Raw genomic sequence first — 21,011 nt, 5'->3', positions numbered from 1 at the left:
GAGAATATTATCTGTTGTTGAATGCTTATGCATTAAAGAGGAGTCCATTATCTGTTTTCTATGTTGTCCCGGTATGGATGTCTAAGTTGAGAATAATCAAAAGCGAGAAATCCAATGCGAACTTTCTCCTTAGACCTTTGTACAGGCGGCATAGAGGTACCCCTTTGTGAAACTTGGTTGAAACATATGCTATGCAATGATAATCCATGTAAATCCAAGATAATTAGGACAAGGTGCGGGCACTATTGGTAATATATGCATGAGGCTTGCAACTTATAAGATATCTTATGCATAACACATATGAATTATTACTACCATTGACAAAATTGTTTCTATGTTTTCAAATAAAAGCTCTAGCACAAATATAGCAATCCATGCTTCCCTCTGCAAAGGGCCATTCTTTTACTTTTATGTTGAGTCAGTTTACCTACTTCTTTCTATCTTAGAAGCAAACACTTGTGTCAACTGTGTGCATTGATTCCTACATACTTGCTTATTTGCATTCATCATATTACTTTGTGTTGACAATTATCCATGAGATAAACATGTTGAAGTTGAAAGCAAGCTCGCTGAAACTTATATCTTCCTTTGTGTTGTTTCAAAACTTTCTACTAAGAATCTATTGCTTTATGAGTTAACTCCAATGCAAGTCTTATTGATGCTTGTCTTGAAAGTACTATTCATGAAAAGTCTTTGCTATATGATTCAGTTGTTTATTCATTATCTTTACCATTGCTTTGAATCACTTCATTCATCTCATATGCTTTACAATAGTATTGATCAAGATTATGATAGCATGTCACTTCAGAAATTATCCTTGTTATCGTTTACCTACTCAAGGGCGAGTAGGAACTAAGCTTGGGGATGCTTGATACGTCTCAAACGTATCTATAATTTGTTATGTTCCATGCTACTTTTATGATGATACTCACATGTTTTATACACACTTTATGTCATTATTACGCATTTTCCGGCACTAACCTATTGACGAGATGCCGAAGAGCCAGTTGCCGTTTTCTGCTGTTTTTGGTTTCAGAAATCCTACAAAGGAAGTATTCTCGGAATTGGACGAAATCAACGCCCAGGGTCTTATTTTTCCACGAAGCTTCCAGAAGACCGAAGGCATTACGAAGTGGAGCGACAAGGCGCAGCCACCATAGGGCCGCGCGGCCTGGGTGGGGCCCGCGCCGCCCTATGGGGTGGGCCCCTCGCGCCGCCTCCAACCCTGCCCTTCCGCCTACTTATAGCCTTCATCGCGAAAACCCCTGTACCGAGAGCCACGATACGGAAAACCTTCCAGAGACGCCGCCGCCGCCAATCCCATCTCGGAGGATTCAGGAGATCGCCTCCGGCACCCTGCCGGAGAGGGGAATCATCTCCCGGAGGACTCTTCATCGCCATGACCGCCTCCGGATTGATGTGTGAGTAGTTCACCCCTGGACTATGGGTCCATAGCAGTAGCTAGATGGTTGTCTTCTCCTTATTGTGCTATCATATTAGATCTTGTGAGCTGCCTATCATGATCAAGATCATCTATTTGTAATGCTACATGTTGTGTTTGTTGGGATCCGATGAATATGGAATACTATGTCAAGTTGATTATCAATCCATCATATATGTGTTGTTTATGATCTTGCATGCTCTCCATTGCTAGTAGAGGCTCTGGCCAAGTTGATACTTGTAACTCCAAGAGGGAGTATTTATGCTCGGTAGTGGGTTCATGCCTCCATTAAATGCAGGACGAGTGACAGAAAGTTCTAAGGTTGTGGATGTGCTGTTGCCACTAGGGATAAAACATCAATGCTTTGTCAAAGGATATTTGTGTTGATTACATTACGCACCATACTTAATGCAATTGTCTGTTGTTTGCAACTTAATACTGGAAGGGGTGCGGATGCTAACCCGAAGGTGCACTTTTTAGGCATAGATGCATGCTGGATAGCGGTCTATGTACTTTGTCGTAATGCCCAATTGAATCTCACTCTACTCATCATGATATGTATGTGCATTTTATGCCTTCTTTATTTGTCAATTGCCCAACTGTAATTTGTTCACCCAACATGCTATTTCTTATTGGAGAGACACCACTAGTGAACTGTGGACCCCGGTCCATTCTTTTACATCTGAATACAATCTACTGCAAACATTGTTCTTTACTCGTTCTTCGCAAACAAACATCATTTTCCACACCATACGTTTAATCCTTTGTTTACAGCAAGCCGGTGAGATTGACAACCTCACTGTTAAGTTGGGGCAAAGTATTTTGATTGTGTTGTGCAGGTTCCACGTTGGCGCCGGAATCACTAGTGTTGTGTCGCACTACACTCCTCCACCAACAACCTTCGCGTGGCCTTCATCTCCTACTGGTTCGATAAACCTTTGTTTCTTACTGAGGGAAAACTTGCTGTTGTACACATCATACCTTCCTCTTGGGGTTCCCAACGGACGAGTGCTTTACCGTCACAAGGAAGCTACTTTATGGTGCCGTTGCAATCCAACTCCCACGTCAGCAGCGATCCTACGATACGAAGGGATAATCATGTTAGTTCTGCTCGTGGCTGATCAAGAAAGTTAGTGAGGATGACTAAGTTAGTGAGGTGCTCACCGCGACGTGCCCGCAGTAGTGCTCACCCTCAAGGACGATGTATTTGGTGTCCTCGCAACACTGAGCACTGCTTAGATCGCGGAGCCTGCTAATGGTGAGCCACCTCTGCCTCCACTTCCTCAGGTGGTTGTACACCTAAGTGCAGCAGACGGTCACACCACAGTGGTCAGCTAGGACCGTCGCCACAGTATTGAGATGGACTTCCTTGAAGCCTTTGTCAGCTCTCACTCCGCTCTGGATCTAGCCGCACATCTTCTCCAACACGAATCTGGACAAGAATGGAAGCCACTTTTTGGTGGCATTCCTTTCCTGCCCGGTCTTAAAGGCCCTCTTCACTTCCATGCAGTTCTTGTTCTTCTTAGAGGTGGCCAGCTGATACGTCTCCAACGTATCGATAATTTCTTATGTTCCATGCTTGTTTTATGACAATACCTACATGTTTTATACACACTTTATATCGTTTTTATGCATTTTCTGGAACTAACCTATTAACGAAATGCCGCAGTGCCAGTTCCTGTTTTCTGCTGTTTTTGGTTTCAGAAATCCTAGTAAGGAAATATTCTCGGAATTGGACGAAATCAACGCCCAGCATCTTATAATTCCATGAAGCTTCCAGAACACCCGAGAGGGACCAGAGGAGGGCCACAGGGGGCCCACACATGGTGGCGGCGCGGCCCAGGGGGGGCGCCGCCCTAGTGTCTGGTGGCCCCAGGTCCCTTCTGACGCCGCCCTTCCGCCTACTTAAAGCCTCTGTCGCGAAAACCCTAAACATATAAGCCACGGGACGAGAAAAGGTCTGCAGCCGCCGCCATCACGAAGCCAAGATTCGGGGGACAGAACTCTCTGTTCCGGCACGCCGCCGGGACGGGGAAGTGCCCCCGGAAGGCATCTCCATCGACACCACTGCCATCTTCATCACCATCGCTGCTTCCATGATGAGGAGGGAGTAGTTCTCCATCGAGGCTAAGGGCTGTACCGGTAGCTATGTGGTTAATCTCTCTCCCATGTACTTCAATACAATGATCTCATGAGCTGCCTTACATGATTGAGATTCATATGATGAGCTTTGTATCACTATTAATCTATGTGCTACTCTAGTGATGTTATTAAAGTACTCTATTCCTCCTCCATGATGTAACGGTGACAGTGTGTGCATCATGTAGTACTTGGCATAGGTTATCATTGTAATCTCTTGTAGATTATGGAGTTAATTATTACTATGATAGTATTGATGCGATCTATTCCCCCTTTCATAGTGTGAAGGTGACAGTGTGCATGCTATGTTAGTACTCGGTATAATTGCAATGGTCTATCATGCACTCTAAGGTTACTTAAATATGAACATCGAATATTGTGGAGCTTGTTAACTCCGGCATTGAGGTGCTCTTGTAGCCCTACGCAATGAATGGTGTTCATCATCCAACAAGAGAGTGTAGAAGTAGCATAAGAGAAGAGAACTTATTTATTTATGTGATCAATGTTGAGAGTGTCCACTAGTGAAAGTATGATCACTAGGCCTTGTTTCCAAATACTGCAATCATCGCTTATTTACTGTTCTGCTGCATCTTTACTTACTGCACGCTAGCAAGATATTTTCTGGTGCCGTTGCTACTACTCATATACATCCATATTACTTGTATTTCACTATCTCTTCGCCGAACTAGTGCACCTATACATCTGACAAGTGTATTAGGTGTGTTGGGGACACAAGAGACTTCTTGTATCATGATTGCAGGGTTGCTTGAGAGGGATATCTTTGACCTCTTCCTCCCTGAGTTCGATAAACCTTGGGTGATTCACTTAAGGGAAACTTGCTGCTGTTCTACAAACCTCTGCTCTTGGAGGCCCAACACTGTCTACAGGAATTGAAGCGTGCGTAGACATCACCAGCCTAGCCGCCACCTTTGTCGCTACCTGAGCCACCAGGTCAGACACAGGCAGAGGGGTGACCTTGGAGTCATACGTGGGCTATGAATCCGGAACTTGCGAAGGGATCTGAGAGTCCCCAATGCAGACAAGCGCCTGGCTAAAGTCATGGTAGAAAGAGTCCTACAGCCATAGTACAACCTAAATCACACAAGAAGTTCATTGCAACTGTGAATAGCACAAACCATTGCAAGATCATGGCACGTGAGCACATTTTGGACTAACCCCTGCTACAAGAACAAACCCTAAGCAAGATCATGGCAGTAGCATACGGAAATGTCGAATCCTAGCTAGATCATGATAGCCCACTACAATCCGAACTAACCCCTGCTACAAGACCAAACCCTAGGCAAGATCTGACTACTCCTAACCTAGATCTAAACATCACCGCGGTACGGGGATAAGGGATGGCTTAAAGTCATGGCCGGAGGTGAAGATGCGCTAGACTAGGAAGTAGCCCAGATGTACACCTCTTACCGTTGCCGATGCAACCGTTGCCGACCGGAGATGCGTGCACCTCTTACCTGCTTGCCGACGGGTGGAGGAGCTCGAAATTTGGGGGGGGGGGCAGTGGAGGAGGGGGTAGAAATAGGCCATGGCGAGCCGCGGGAGGTGACGGAATCCTTCCCGCCCCCCTTTTTGCTTTTCGTCGATGTGCGCCGCAGCTCCCGCCATCTCCATTCTCGTCTTCGCCCGTGCGCCAAAGATTCCACTTTGCATCAGCGGGCGTGGAGATTTGCCTACATCGCTGGAAACTGTCGAACCGGGCGTTCCTCCAGGGCCTGGCCCGACACTGCTTTGAGAAGCGGTTCCTGCAACAATGCGGCTCGGCCCAGGCAACCAAACGGGCCGAAAATTGCTGGCCCGATGCGAGCCAAGGGGGATGCAGCCTACCAAACGTGCCCTAACATCTCGTGTGAAGACAAAAACTTCTGGGTATACACCAACAGACGCGAACATGGCCCCTCGGGCCGCCTCGCGCGAGGTAGCTCTGGGGGCTCCCCAAACCCTAGCCGAGGACTCCTCGATCTCATCTCCTCAACCGCTGCCACCACTGGCGGGGGGCGACGGCGGCGCGCTCGGCATGCCCTCCTTCGCGCGGGGGCGTTGGGGGAAATATGGTCCGGCAGCGCTGCCTTGGCGGCGGGTGCTGGAGCAGGGCGGGGCAACGGGGGTGCGGCGGAGCTTGGCGGGGAGTGGAGGAAGCGGGTCACGACGGCACCCTTGGAGACGGTGGCGCCTGCCGGCCATCCGCGCTATGGTGCGCGGCGGCGTCTCGCTGCCTGCCGACTTGGGTGGAGGAGGTTTTGGCGGGCTCGATCTGGGCTTCCGGGGCTTCGGTGGGGAGTCCTAGGGTTGGTGGTTGCTCCCCGTCGGGGTTGGAGGTGGATGGACTGTGGCTCCTAACCATGTGAGTTTTTCGGCGAGTAGCGTGGGGGCTGCTCGTTCGGCCAGGATACAGGTGGTGGTCCTCGGATCTCTCCCGTGCCAGGACAAAGATCTTCCTTTTGCATGTCCGTCTCGATTTGGCTGGATGTTGAGTTCCGGAAGGCTCCGCTGGCAAATGTAACAGTGCTCGTGTCTGGAGTTTGCTGGTTTGGGAGATATTCGGTCGTGTGCACCCATACTTTTATTCCAATTGTTTGGTTCTGGAGGAAGCGACACGAAGCTTTGTTCTGTGTTGCCAGCAGATGACATTCTGGTCCATGGCGTATCAGAGGCGGAGAATTTCTTGAAGGCCGATTTGGAGGACTAGCAGTAGAGGGTCGAGTTTGGTGTTTGTTGAGAGGTTTGTTTCATTTTCTGGGTCTTATAACAGCAGTATGCAAGTGGGGGCAGCAGCACAGGTGGAATTCAGAGTCCTACCTTTCAGGGTGAAAATCCAAGGTCTTACCTTAATTGGTTGTGCCTGGCATTGGTCTTGTTGAAGGCATTGTTTTGAGAGCGGGGACTATATCTCCAGGGTGGAAACCTCAGATCTTTTGATCGGACGACGACGGTGCTTGTGCACCGTTTGCTTGTTGGAGGCGTCGCTAGTGGAGAGTCTGGGTTTTAGGTGCTGTCTTGGTGGTGGTTGTACTGTTGTTGCTAGGACTGAAGTTCCGCAGCGGGACTTTTTTTCTTAGTTTTATTTTTAATTTTTGCTGTACTACCATTAGGATTACATTATTAGAGTATAGATGTATTTGGTATCTATTGATATTAATATAGGGAGCATTTGCTGTGCAATCAGCCATTTTGTGCAATCGTGCAATCAAACTGACGGTTGATCTTAAACTCTGTACTAGATACACAGGATCCTGAGTGTACGCTTTGGATCTACAGATTTTTTCCATTATACTTCCAAGAAGATATATGTACCAGGATTTAACGATGTCAAATACAACAACGAGCAGATCCTAGCCCGCCTATGTGGCCAGAGACATCAAACTATCAATATATCCATGTACGAACTATAGTGGGTACGCGTAGAAAAGGAACTTCTGATTTTGATTGTCATCTTGTCAGTTTGGTGTTGAGGAACCGCTCACGGGGAGTCGGCGCTGGGTGGAATCTGTGTCGATTCACCGGCGGCCGGAGCTGTATACTGATTGATGTAAAGATATATGTGTAGAAAGAGATCGAGATCCAATGAGGAAGATGGGTGCTCGGTATGAAACAGTTGATATGTGCAGGGGGGTTTTCATCTCTTTACATGAATCCGTATACAGCTCCGGCTGCCGGTGGATCGACACAGATTCCACCCAGCGCCGACTCCCCGTGAGCGGTTCCTCAACACCAAACTGACAAGGTGACAATCAAAATCAGAAGTTTCTTTTCTACGCGTACCCGCGTGCCCACTACAGTTCGTACATGGATATATTGATAGTTTGATATCTCTGGCCACACAGGCGGGCTAGGATCTGATCGTTGTTGTATTTGACATCGTTAAATCCTGGTACATATATCTTCTTGGAAGTCTAATGGAAAATATCTGTAGATCCAAAGCATGCACTCAGGATCCTGTGTATCTAGTACAGAGTTTAAGATCAACCGTCAGTTTGACTGCACGATTGCACAAAATGGCTGATTGCACAGCAAATGCCCCCGTCACCTTATCAGTTTGGTGTTGATGAACCGCTCACGGGGAGTCGGCGCTGGGTGGAACCTGTGTCGATCCACCGGCGGCCGGAGCTGTATACTGATTGATGTAAAGAGATACGTGTAGAAAGAGATTGAGATCTGATGAGGAAGCATGGGTGCTCGGTATGAAACAGTTGATGTGTGCAGGATTCATATAATATTGCCAAATAATTAATATCTTTCAATCTTCAAACCGCAAGTGGACAAAAACATATGCATAACTATTAGAAAAGTGTGAGAAATTTGAATATCGAATAATTTTATTTTTATTCATTTATTAATATTATTATCAAATAATATTTGCATTATTCATATAATATTGCCAAATAATTAATATCTTTCAATCTTTAAACCGCAAGTGGAAAAATAACATGCATAACTATAAGAAAAGTGTGAGAAATTTAATTAATAATATAATAGAAAGATTTAATATATATTAATCGCGACGATTCATATGTTCATACATAGAAGTCACGCACGATACCACAGACCAGACCACCATGCATCAACTCATAAATATTAAGTCTGAGGCGATCCATACGGCTATTGTAGCCAAGTGCCCGGAAATGCCTTCTACCCAGCTTGAAGCCGAGGCGAGCGTCGAGAGCGGCATACTGTAGTTGCTTATAGCTCAAGGGAAAATCACCCCATCCAAAAATCAGTGCCTCTTCTTCTAATTCATTGGCGGTCTTCAGCGGCGCGTTCTTCTTATAATTAAACTTCTTCTTCTGCTCGAGATCCGTCCCAATATAATAATTTGCCAAATCAATCAAAATCGGAGTATGCTTTGTTGGGACGGGGTTCTGGAGGATCTGCTGGAGGTTGATCTTAGACGAAAAACTAATTCTATGGGTCTGCAACATATCCACATAATTGTGGATTGCCGCGCCACAGAATTTGATGTTCTTGTCTGCAAGGAAATCGATGAGCATTTGCAGCTGAAAGTTCAGAGATGGTAAACCTAGAGGGGGTGAATAGGTTTCTACAAATTTTAATTCTTTCTTTGCAATATTAGGCTTTGCGGAATATAAAGATGAGCCTAATGCAAACTAGGTGAAACAACCTATATGGGGATACAAGTAACTCAAGCACGAAGGCTCTCACAGGCAGTTATAACACAAGTAAAGAGTTCGGTTACAGATAACCGATAGCACGCGGAGACGAGGATGCATTCCCGTGTTCCCTTCCTTTTCAAGAGGTACGTCACGTTTGGAGGGGTGGAGGTCCCACGAAGGATTCCCCACGCCACGAAGGCTCACCCTATTCTCCGGAGCCTATCCCACGAAGAAATAACTCTCTCACTTGTGGTAGACTTTGAGGTAGCCTCCAAAACTTCACAATCTTGTCAGGAGCAAATCCACAACCCGGATGCTTCCGGACCACTCTTGCCCACCTAGGGTTTCCAAGAAACCCTAGGAAGCAAGCTTCTTGATGAATACAAGGGGGAATGAGATTTTGCTTGGTAGAACAGTAGATCGGGTCATCCTCTATCATTTCCCCGGAGGGATTTGAGTTTGGGTGGAGGAGGAGGGAGATATGAGCCTTTTGGTGTTTCTAGTAATGGAGTATCAGAGAGAGAGCTCAAAAACAGCTTGTAGTGTAGTGCCTGCCCCTTCAGAGGTAGGAGAAGGGGTATTTATAGCGTTTCTTGAATTCTGGCCGTTGCTCACTTGCCACGTCAGCAGATTCCTCGAGAAACCCGGTTCGACTGGATTTGGCGCCGGACGGGCCGGCGCACGGGCCGGTCAGACCGGGTCTACGACCGGACCAGCCGGTTTCAACCGGAGCTGGGACCGGGTCTTGACCGGAGAAACTTCTTCGCGTACTGGAACATGCCTAGTTGGCACAAGCGCTAGGCCCGGTTGGGCGCCGGGGCAGCCGGTCAGGCATCCGGTCCGATCGGACCTGCGACCGGAGCGGCCGGTCCAAACCGGGCTGGCGACCGGGCCCTGGCCGGACCAGCGCCCAACCTTACTGGACTCTGCCGGGTTGGCACCAGCGTTGGGGCCGGTCGGCGCCGGGCTGGCCGGTGCTAGGGCCGGTCTGACCGGGCCAGGGACCGGCCAGGTTCTGGGAAACATTATTGCTTTTTCATCAAAGTGGGGGGGTCTCCCATTGCCTTCTTGTTCCATTGATACACCAGTATACCTCTTTGGCTAATACCTGGGAATCATCTAGTAGACTGATACGTCTCCAACGTATCTATAATTTCTTATGTTCCATGCTAGTTTTATGACAATACCTACATGTTTTATTCACACTTTATAATGTTTTTATGCATTTTCTGGGACTAACCTATTAACAAGATGTCACAGTGCCAGTTCCTGTTTTCTGCTGTTTTTGATTTCATAAAAGTTGTTTTACAAATATTCTCGGAATTGGACGAAACAAAAGCCCACGGCCCTATTTTCCACGGAGTGTTCCAGAAGACCGAAGAGAAGTCGAGGAAGGCCAGCAGGGGGCCCTCCCCATATGGCGGCGCGGGGGGCCCCACAGTCGCGCCGTGACGTGAGGAGGGAGCCCCCTGGCTCCCTCGACGCTGCCCCTTTGCCTATTTATTCCTTCGTCCCCGAAAACCCTAATACCGAGAGCCAAAATATCAGAACAGTTCCAGAGACGCCGCTGCCGTCAACCCTAACTCGGGGGGTTCAGAAGATCTCCTCCGGCACCCTGCCATAGAGGGGAATCATCACCGGAGGGCTCTACATCACCATGCCCGCCTCCGGACTGATGCGTGAGTAGTTCATCCTTGGACTACGGGTCCATAGCAGTAGCTAGATGGTTGTCTTCTCCTATTATGCCATCATGTTTAGATCTTCCGAGCTGCCTATCATGATCAAGATCATCTATTTGTAATGCTACATGTTGTGTTTGTTGGGATCCGATGAATATGGAATACTATGTCAAGTTGATTATTGATATGTCATATATGTATTGTTTATGATCTTGCATGCTCTCCGTTTCTAGTAGAGGATCTGGCCAAGTTGATACTTGTGACTCCAAGAGGTAGTATTTATGCTAGATAGTGGGTTCATGTCTCCATTGAATCTGGGGGAGTGACAGCAACCCCTAAGGTTGTGGATGTGCTGTTGCCACTAGGGATAAAACATCAATGCTTTGTCTAAGGATATTTGTATTGTTTACATTACGCACAGTACTTAATGCAATTGTCTGTTGCTTGCAACTTAATACTGAAAGGGGTGCGGATGCTAACCCGAAGGTGGACTTTTTAGGTATAGATGCATGCTAGATGGCGGTCTATGTTCTTTGTCGTAATACCCTAAGTAAATCTCATACTCCCTCCTTCTCAATGCATAAGGCGTAAAAAATCTTGCACAGTTATTAAGAAGCGATCTGAGGGAAGGAAAACTTCCTATCTTGCCCCTGCATGCAAGCATAACCTCTCCTTAATTCGTGCTCTCTCCCGTACGCATGCATGCCCATCAATGGAGGAGCTAATTAATCTGCAACGAAATTTATTGGCCAGCGTCACTCCCAAATTAATGGCAACGCCACCCGATGAAACCTTCATGCATGCCAGGGGAGCGTCGAGCATCACCGGGAGCCCACAGCAGCATGCACGCCGCCGCACCCGTCCAATACGCTCGCCCAGTACGTGGTGCAGTAAATGATGTACATGGAATTGGAAGCAACAGCGGTGCTAGATGGTCGTCCATCGAGGGGTACTCTGGGGAGAATTGCTATCGAGCCAGACCCACGCCTTAAGCTTTGAGGAAAAATCATAAAAATTTATACCCCTAAGCTATGAACCGGAGGGAGTAGTAGTCATCATGATATGTATGTGCATTGTTATGCCCTCTCTATTTGTCAATTGTCCAACTGTAATTTGTTTACCCAACATGTTATTAGTTAACAGTAAAACTGAACCAACTAGACCCTCCAACAGCAATTTGGACTATTTCACCGTTGGATCAAGCGCATGGACGCACCAGATCATGTCTTCGTCCCGCGGCGTCAATTAGGCCTCGTTTGCTACGTTATCTCGATCGAGCAGGACGGACCGACGTCAAAGGGGCCGCTACTCCGCGTATCGTTTTTGGTGCCTTCTTGTAAACCGGGCCGCCGTGGGCCATGTGGCTGCGAGGGGACAGAGGAGTAACGAATTCATGGAGGCTGGAACAATCGGCCTGCTGCCCTTGTTCGGACTGTATGGGAAGGCGGAGCAGCGACGGGCTTTTGGTCCGTTTGGGAAGGCGGAGGGACGACATGGCCGCGTGGGGAAGGATGCAGTGGCGCCGCCGCAGTTTCTTCTCGTGTTTAAATGCCGCAGAAGGTGGCCGGGCATTGCGCTTCCTTAAGAGCAAGTACAATAAGTCATAGTCAGCTGGCTATAAGGATTAAAATAGTATATTATTGCTTAGTTGGAGGAGAGAGGAGAGGAGAGAGAAGGAGAGTGGGCTCTTATGCAAGAGCCAGCTCTATCACGTGCTCCTAGGCACTTTGTGAGAGTGAAAAGTGGGCCACATATTGATTAAGTACTACATTTTTATAGCTCACTATTGTATATGTTGGCTCTAAGTTGGCTATAGATGACATGGCACTTGACTTATAGCCAGCAGCTGGCTATACTATTGGAATTGCTCTAATGGACGGCAGTTTCCGGCTTGCCCCCCTTGTCTTCCATACTTACTGCGGATGCAGCTGGATCAGTTCGTTGGAGAGATGGCAGATACTGGGGCTGGAGTTGGGGCTACTGGTGGGAGAACAGGTGCAGATGGAAAAGGGTGATGTGAAGAACATGAACCTGGATCAGAGGCTATGGGCGGCGCTCAAGGACCACGCGACCATAGCCCATGAAGACCCTCGACCAGATGGAGGAGGAGAAAGGACGCCTTCGCCCGGATCGACCTCCTCGATAGTCACGTGCATTTCGGAAGGATCAAAACGATCCACAATTTTTCCTACAAAAGATGAATTGATCCGTCATTGGAGGTTATTGCAGACTTGGTTGTAGCTGATTAATCAGGTCTTCTTGTTTGTTTCTGCTCTGAAGTAGAGCTTGCTGCTGAACTAGCACAAAGACAAGTCGATGCAGGGCAAGGCGGCTCAGCCGGTAGCTTGACAGATTGGGAGAGGTGCTTGCATTCTTGCGTTGGAGAGAATAGATGTTATCTTTTTTTTTTCTAATAGTGTTAGCATCTGTAAGTTGCAATTTGCATTGGTGTTGAGTTGTACTCTTACAGAGATGCTACATAATTATACGTAGACTATAATTTCTGTGTTCCACCCACCAAACTCTGTTAGGAAGTAAGAGTTTGCTTCATAATTCTGTTACAGGATTACTTATTGTTTTTCAAGAAAAACGGCAAGGTGAAGAAGTGGCATGAGAAGCTGGAAAAGCAATCCGAGAAATCATATGAAAACAAAAGAATGATTATTTGCATCTATTCCCTAAAGGTTATGGTATTCTTTCATGATTCTGCCCGTATGATACCTTCAGTTGTTGAACATTTGGTATTTTCATTCCAGGAGAATGTTACAATTCTATCTGATTTTGAATTGCCTATTAGATGTACTTATGAAATTGCTAATTGAAACGTCTAACTCGCGCGCTCCCGTTCGCTTCAGTTGCATCCATCTTTTCCTCTCCCGTAACTGGCTACAAAAACGCAAACGTCAAGCCTCTCTACAATAAATAGTGTCCCTTCCACTACTGTCCCACCACATCTCTCAATATATACACGTACATCCCATCACACACCGGGCAGGCACAACTTGATAGTGTTCCAGAACAATGGAAGCCATCGGTGCTGTCACTTTGCTGATGCCGCCGTCATGACGAGCCGATATTGTGCTGGACGCGGTCTTCTCACCCGCTGAGGGATCATGAATCTCTCTAGCAACCATCATTCTGGGACTTAGGTGATGCCGTGATGACAATCTCCACTGTAGTAAATTGACAAAGTTATTTATGTTTTTTTAGATGAAGTTATTTATGTTTGGTAATGCATAAGCTGTAAGCTTAGTTGTCTTATTTCACGTAGTAAGGCGGTAAGGCTCCCCCTGCTCCGGTCCGTGTTATTGAACTTCACTGGATAACCCCATCTTCCTCTCAACCTTTTTGCTTGCCAGGTTCTTTGGTAAACTTTTTATGTGAACTGACCTGCCTTGTGCATCAAATAACTACGATTCCTCCTTTTCGTAGATTCTCAATGTGCGTCTATGAAATAAAAAAGCATTGCTGATTTGATGCCGGTTCTTCTTTCCTTCTTCATTGTTGCAGGTTACAGTCAAAAGAGAAAATAAAAAGATGAACCACCAGCAACAAGCTGCCACAACCGTCAAGGTTGAAGTCAGTTCAACTGTGTAAAGTAATTATTATTTTTTACATCATGCTTCAAGTTAGTTAAATTGGCGACTTCGTCTGGCTGCTTGACGGCTACCACAACCATCAAGCTTCAAGATACTCCAGGACGTTATATTGTAAAGTAATTAATTTTTTGACATCATCCATCAAATTGCTAGAACCATCGGTCTAGGAGTTTTCTTCGTTTCACTTCATCTGTTCAAATATATGTAGCTGGATATCATCTTAATCCATGTTCTACTCCAAATTGAACCTTATATTTTATTCCAGTATTCATGGAAACGATACTTTGCAATGTAAATTGGTGAATCCTCTCATATGGAATTTTGTGCCTATTAATTGTGCTCCAATTTTTTGTTTAAGTGTCGTGATGCAATCATATACTCCAGATTTTTACAAGATCTTACTCAAGATCCCGCAGCAACGTGCGGGGTGTTACCTAGTTAATGTCTGACCAAAATCACATTTGAACTATCGTCTGTTATTTTTTCCATTTGTCTTGGAAGCACACTTATATTTTAATAGAATGGTCATCCCATGTTTGTGTATATGATATATTTGCATAAGGCAATGAATTCAGAACAAGAATGCGGAAACTGACTTACTGCAAGAAACGAGGAATCACACCCCAAATACACAATATATTATCAGGTAATTTGCATCTCTTCAAGACTTCAAATTTCAGCTTTAGCAAAAACCACTTTTGTGTAACCGTGCATGGATTCCAGATTTGTAGCACTTTGTGAGGCATATCTAAGCAGCTGAAGGTGCGCATATATTTTCATTATTAGCTTGCCTTTTCTCGTTATATCTAAATCGTAAATGTTAATCTTTATTACTATTTTTCGTGCTTTACAAAAAACTTATATCGTAATTCGTTTCTGCGTAGGGCCCTTTTTACAGTTTCTTAGCGGCTCCTCATACTGGTAGTCCGCGATATCCCAAGCCAGAATAAATTACTAAGAGTTTCAATATATTCGGTACATGCATTCGGTACGTGCGCTATGTGTGTTTCCTGGATGACACATAGCCAATATTTGTTGCCTCATGTTGTACCATTAAAGTTATTATGTGCTCCTGTCCTATCGTTTATATTTACTTGTTGCCTTCTGTATCATCCATGTCCACTTTGAAATGAAGACATCGTTTTCCATTATAACTTTACAAAAAATTGTCCTATCGTTTATATTTACGTGTTGCCTTATGTATCATCCATGTCCACTTTGAATCAAAGTGGACATGGATAATGAAGACATCGTTTTCCATTATGATCTTTCCTTTTGCTTTCTCGGACCATATGTAGACAATGTCAGAACTTCTTACGATGCATGCTTATGTACAATTTACTATTTCTGAAATTTTAAATCTCCATCTGTGTATTTTATACAAATATTTTTCTTTTGGCATGTGAACTACTTCCTCCATCCCAAAATAGAAGGCATCTAAGGATTGGTCAAAAGTCAAACTTTGCTAACTTTGATCAAATACTTAGAAAAATATGTTTACATCTACAATATCGAATGAACATATTAAGAAAATATACTTTATAGTGTCTATTCATGTTGATTCAGTACTGTAAATATTTATATTTTTGTGTATAAACTTGGTCAAACTTAAAAAACATTGACTTTTGACTAATCCTTAGGCGTCTTACATTTTGGGACGTATGGAGTACTAGCTTGATAAGCCAGCTCCACATACTTATACTTGATATTGTTCAGAAGTTTTTAGTTGATTCATTAGTTGACTGAAAGACTTAAGTTAATTCTGATGGTTTATTGTGTTTGTTCACAATTACTATGTTCGTTTTTTACTCCCTTCTATTCATATTTCTTAAATAGATGCATCTAAAACTAAAATGTTTCTAGATACATCTATATTAGCATCAAGTAGTATGAATCAGAGGGAGTATTAAAATGGATGGACATGGTGGTTCATTTCAACTAATTCTTAATAGCTTTTTTTTTTTTAGAAATGGGGGAGATCCCCGGCCTCTGCATCCAAAGGATGCACACAGCCTTTTATTGCATCATCCAAAAACGTTCATGGATCGGCTAAAGTTGCGACATGAATCAACCATCTAAAAAGTGAAAACAAAGACGATCTAAGTATCTTGTAATCTATTAATATGCCGCCAACCACCCTGGTTGAAGATAGCCCGAACGACCGCCATCAAGCGAGTGCACCCAGAATCCATATGTGCATGCTGGTCCTCGGGGAGTAGATGGGACCACATATTTATCCAGTAAGTAGTTCGATGGATAGCCTGCAAAAATTGAGAAGAACCCGCACCGTTAAAAACAATATCGTTTCGACAATTCCAAATTGCCCAAAGTAAAGCACAGACTCCTATACGAATCCGCTCTTTGACAACTTTGCCAATACCATTCAGCCACTTCCCAAACAAGTTTTTAATATTTGTTGGAGCAGGAATATTAAACGTGAAATAAATAACTCTCCACAGCAAGCTTGCAAAAGGGCACCTAATGAAAAGATGTTCTATAGATTCCTTAGAGTCACAAAACACGCATTTAGTACAGCCAGTCCACTTTCGCTTCGCCAAGTTATCTTTAGTAAGTAGGACTTTCCGATTCAAAAACCACATGAAAATTCTGATTTTCAGTGGCACTTTTAATTTCCACAGATATTTTTTCAAAAACCGAGTGTGTCCACTCATGAAATCAGTATAAAGAGATTTAACAGAAAACTTCCGAGAAGTTGTTAAATTCCAGCAAAAACTATCCGGCTGATCATTAAGTTGTATCTCCATCAAACGTTCCACTAAACTCAACCAATCTTCCCACGTTGAACCCCTTAAAATCCTATTGAAAGTAATGTTCAGCGTTGGTTGATTAAGAACATCCGCGACCCTCACATTTCTACGAGCCACCTTGTTAAACAGCCCCGGATATTGAACAGAAAGAGGAGCGTTGCCCAGCCAAGAGTCCTCCCAAAACAGCGTAGTTAGTCCATTGCCAACACTAAAAGATCCCCGTTGAAAGAACTCATCTTTCACACTTAGAATACCCTTCCAGAAGGGTGAATCCGTGGGTTTAGCTTGAACCTGGGACAGGGTATGTGACCTAAGATATTTGTTCCGCAACAACTCCTGCCACATACCTTGTTCATTAAGTAACTTGAAAAGCCATTTGCTTAACAAGCACTTATTTTTAATATCTAAAACCTCAATCCCTAAGCCCCCTTGATCCTTCGGTCTACAGAGAATGTTCCATTTTGTCAATCTATATTTCTTTTTTAACTGACCGCTTTGCCAAAAGAAACGCGACCTATAGAAATCTAATCTTTTCTGTACCCCTATGGGTATTGGAAAAAAGGATAGTAGAAACATAGGTAAACTTGACAGAACAGAATTAATTAAAACAAGACGATCTCCATAAGATAGTATCTTTCCCAACCAACATCCTAATTTTTTCTCAAACCGATCCTCCGCAGGTTTCCATTCTTTGTTTAAAAGTTTTCTATAGTGAATAGGAATTCCCAGATATTTAAAAGGTAGCGAACCAATCTCACACCCAAATATTTGTCGATAGTCTTGCTGTATGTCCTTAGCTTTACCAAAACAAAAAATTTCACTCTTATGAAAGTTGATTTTCAAACCCAACAGTTGCTCAAACAAGCATAGAATAAGCTTCATATTAACAGCTTTCTCTATGTCATGCTCCATAAAAAGGATCGTGTCATCGGCATATTGTAGGATTGATACCCCACCTTCTACAAGGTGGTCTATCAATCCCCCGACTTGTCCATTCTCTTTCGCCCTTGCGATGAGAATAGCCAACATGTCCGCAACAATATTAAAAAGCATGGGCGAGAGGGGATCACCCTGTCGAAGACCTTTCATAGTTTGGAAATAATGACCTATGTCATCATTCACTCTTATACCGACACTTCCCCCTTGGACAAACCTCGCCACCCAATCACACCAAATAGGTGGAAAACCTTTCATGCGCATAGCTTGCTGTAAGAATGCCCAATTCACCTTATCATAAGCCTTCTCAAAATCTATCTTAAAAATTATACCATCCATTTTTTTCCTATGAAGTTCATGGATGGTTTCGTGAAGCACAACAACTCCCTCTAAAATATTTCTTCCTGGAATAAATGCAGATTGTGTTGGTCTAATTACCTTATATGCCAAAGCAGTCACTCTATTTGTGCCAACCTTGGTAAAAATCTTAAAGCTAACATTCAACAAACAGATAGGCCTATATTGCTCTATTCTACTAGCATCTTCTTTTTAGGGAGTAATGTGATCACACCAAAATTCAATTTAAATAGAGGCAAATCGCTAGTCCGCAACTGCACAAACATGGCCATCAGATCCTCCTTTATCACATCCCAAAAAATCTGGTAAAACTCCGCCGGCAAACCGTCCGGCACGGGAGCTTTATTTCTCTCCATTTGCATTACCGCTTCCTTCACCTCATCCTCCGTAAATATCGCCGTTAGAACCTCAATCTCATCACTAGATACTTGAGGAATGTCCTCATTATTCTCTTCCAACATAGAGAAACAATTCGGAATCGGCGCCCCAAAAAGTTTTTTATAATACTCAGAAATAAAAACTCTCAGGTTAGCCTCACCAACTATTGTGCCCTCATCCTGTTCTAGTTGGAAAAAAAATTTCTTTCTGTGTTTTGCATTAGCAATTAAGTGGAAATACTTAGTATTATTTCCGCCTTCTCGCACATGCCTCACCTTTGCTCTTTGGGCCCATTTGGATTCTTCCTCACGCCTAAGCCTTGAGAGAGAATCATCCGCCTCCTTTTTAGTTGCCCTCTCAGCCACACTAAGTGGTATGGTTTCAGCCTTGATGTCTAGTTCATCAATGACCCTTTCAAGTCTTTCTCTTTCTTTTTTATACACCCCAGCTAAATTTCTCGCCCATCCCCGGAGAAATTGTCTTAACTGACGCACTTTAAGTTGCCATGTCTCTATAGGAGATGAAGCAGTACCACATGTAAGCCACATATCCTTAACTAAATCATAGAAACCATCCTTCTTTAACCATGATAACTCAAAAGAGAAGTGATTGTTCTTCCCTACATGAGCTGGACTACCCATATCAACCAAAAGAGGAGTATGATCCGATCCTGTACGAGTCAGGGCTCGTACAGTTACTAAGGGAAACTTCTGTTCCCATTGAACAGAGGCTAAAATCCGATCTAACTTCTCATATGTAGGCGTATCTAACTTCTTAATAGCTAACTGAAAGACTAAGTTAAATGTGATGGTTCATTGTGTTTGTTCATAAATGGATGTGCCCAGTGGTTCATTTCAACTGCTTCTTAATAGCTGATTGAAAGACTAAAGTTCATTGTGATGCTTCATTTTGTGTTTGTCACAAATACTATGTTCTTTTTTTTCATTAAAATGGACGGGCGCTACAACGCGCGCTGTTATGTTCTAGTTTATCTTATTGGAGAGACACCACTAGTGAACTGTGGACCCCGGTCCATTCTTTTACATCTGAAATACAACCTACTGCAATCATTGTTCTCTTTTGTTCTCTGCAAGCAAACATCATTTTCCACATCATACGTTTAATCCTTTGTTTTCAGCAAGCCGGTGAGATTGACAACCTCACTGTTAAGTTGGGGCAAAGTAGTTTGATTGTGTTGTGCAGGTTCCACGTTGGCACCGGAATCCCTGGTGTTGCGTCGCACTACACTCCTTCACCAACAACCTTCACGTGATCTTCATCTCCTACTGGTTCGATAACATTGGTTTCTTACTGAGGGAAAACTCGCTGCTGTACTCATCATACCTTCCTCTTGGGGTTCCCAACGGACGTGTGCTTTACCGTCACAAGCAGCTACTTTTCTGGTGCCGTTGCCGGGGGGATCAAGACACGCTGCAAGGGGAGTCTCTCACACCCAATCTCTTTACTTTGTTTATTGTCTTGTTTTATTTTATTTTCTGTCTTGTTTGCTTTCTTTATATAAAAACACAAAAAAATTAGTTACTTGTTTACTTTTGTTATTTCGTTTTTTTACCTTGTTTATTTTTATTGCTAAAATGAGTAGTCCTGAAGTTGAAGTTCGTTCGTTTAAGCAACAAGGGGGAGAAAGTTTTAAAGATGCTTGGTATAGAATTAGTGATGCTCATCATAGGTGTACTAAGAAACACTCCACTATTATCCTCCTTAGGAACTTTTATGTTGGTATCTCTAGCTGGAATATGTATGTTCTTGATACTCTTACAGGGGTTAATTTCCTAGGTACTCCTGCTTTAGAAGCTAGTTACATCATTGAGAGTCTAGTTGGAATACCACCTGTTAATGAAGCTAAAACTGAAATCTCTCTTGAGGATGTCATGAAAAAGTTGGAGGCCATAGAGAAAAATCTTCCAAGTGTTGAGACTAATTTGGGAATATTACTTGATAATACTGATAAACTTGATAAATCCCTAGGAGGAATTAATGAAAGAATTGTTGTCTTAGAAACTTGTGCTATCCATGATAATCAAATCCATAGGATTGGTGAACTTGAAGAAGCTATGGGAAGCTTGGGTTCAACTTTTTCTTCTCTTAAGTTTAAGGAGAAAGCTTATGTGGGTAAGGAGCAAAAGTTCATGTATGTCCCTAAGATGCCAAAGCCAAAGAATCATTATGAGCTTAAAATTGATAAAACCCTTAGTACCACTATGGGAAATTTATGATGTTGATGCTTCTTCTCTTGATGTTATGTGATTTCCACTTTCTGCGCCTAGCTGAAAGGCGTTAAAGAAAAGCGCTTATGGGAGTAACCCATTATTTTATTTCTGCAATTTTTTTTTATTTTTGAGTCAAAGGTACTGCCTACTAGTGTAGCAATACCTTTGTATCTTTATTTTCTTGCATTGTTGTGCCAAGTAAAGTCTTTGATAAAAAGTTGATACTAGATTTGGATTTCTGCGCAGAAACGGATTTTTAGCTGTCACGGTTTTGAGCTTTTCTCTCTGCAGAAAAATCATAAAATCCTTAAAAAATTCATGAGTAATCCTCAGATATGTACGCAACTTTCATTC

The sequence above is a fragment of the Lolium rigidum genome, chromosome 2 (assembly GCF_022539505.1).
Source record: "Lolium rigidum isolate FL_2022 chromosome 2, APGP_CSIRO_Lrig_0.1, whole genome shotgun sequence".
Taxonomy (NCBI): domain Eukaryota; kingdom Viridiplantae; phylum Streptophyta; class Magnoliopsida; order Poales; family Poaceae; genus Lolium; species Lolium rigidum.
Note: the sequence above shows the minus strand (reverse complement) of the source record.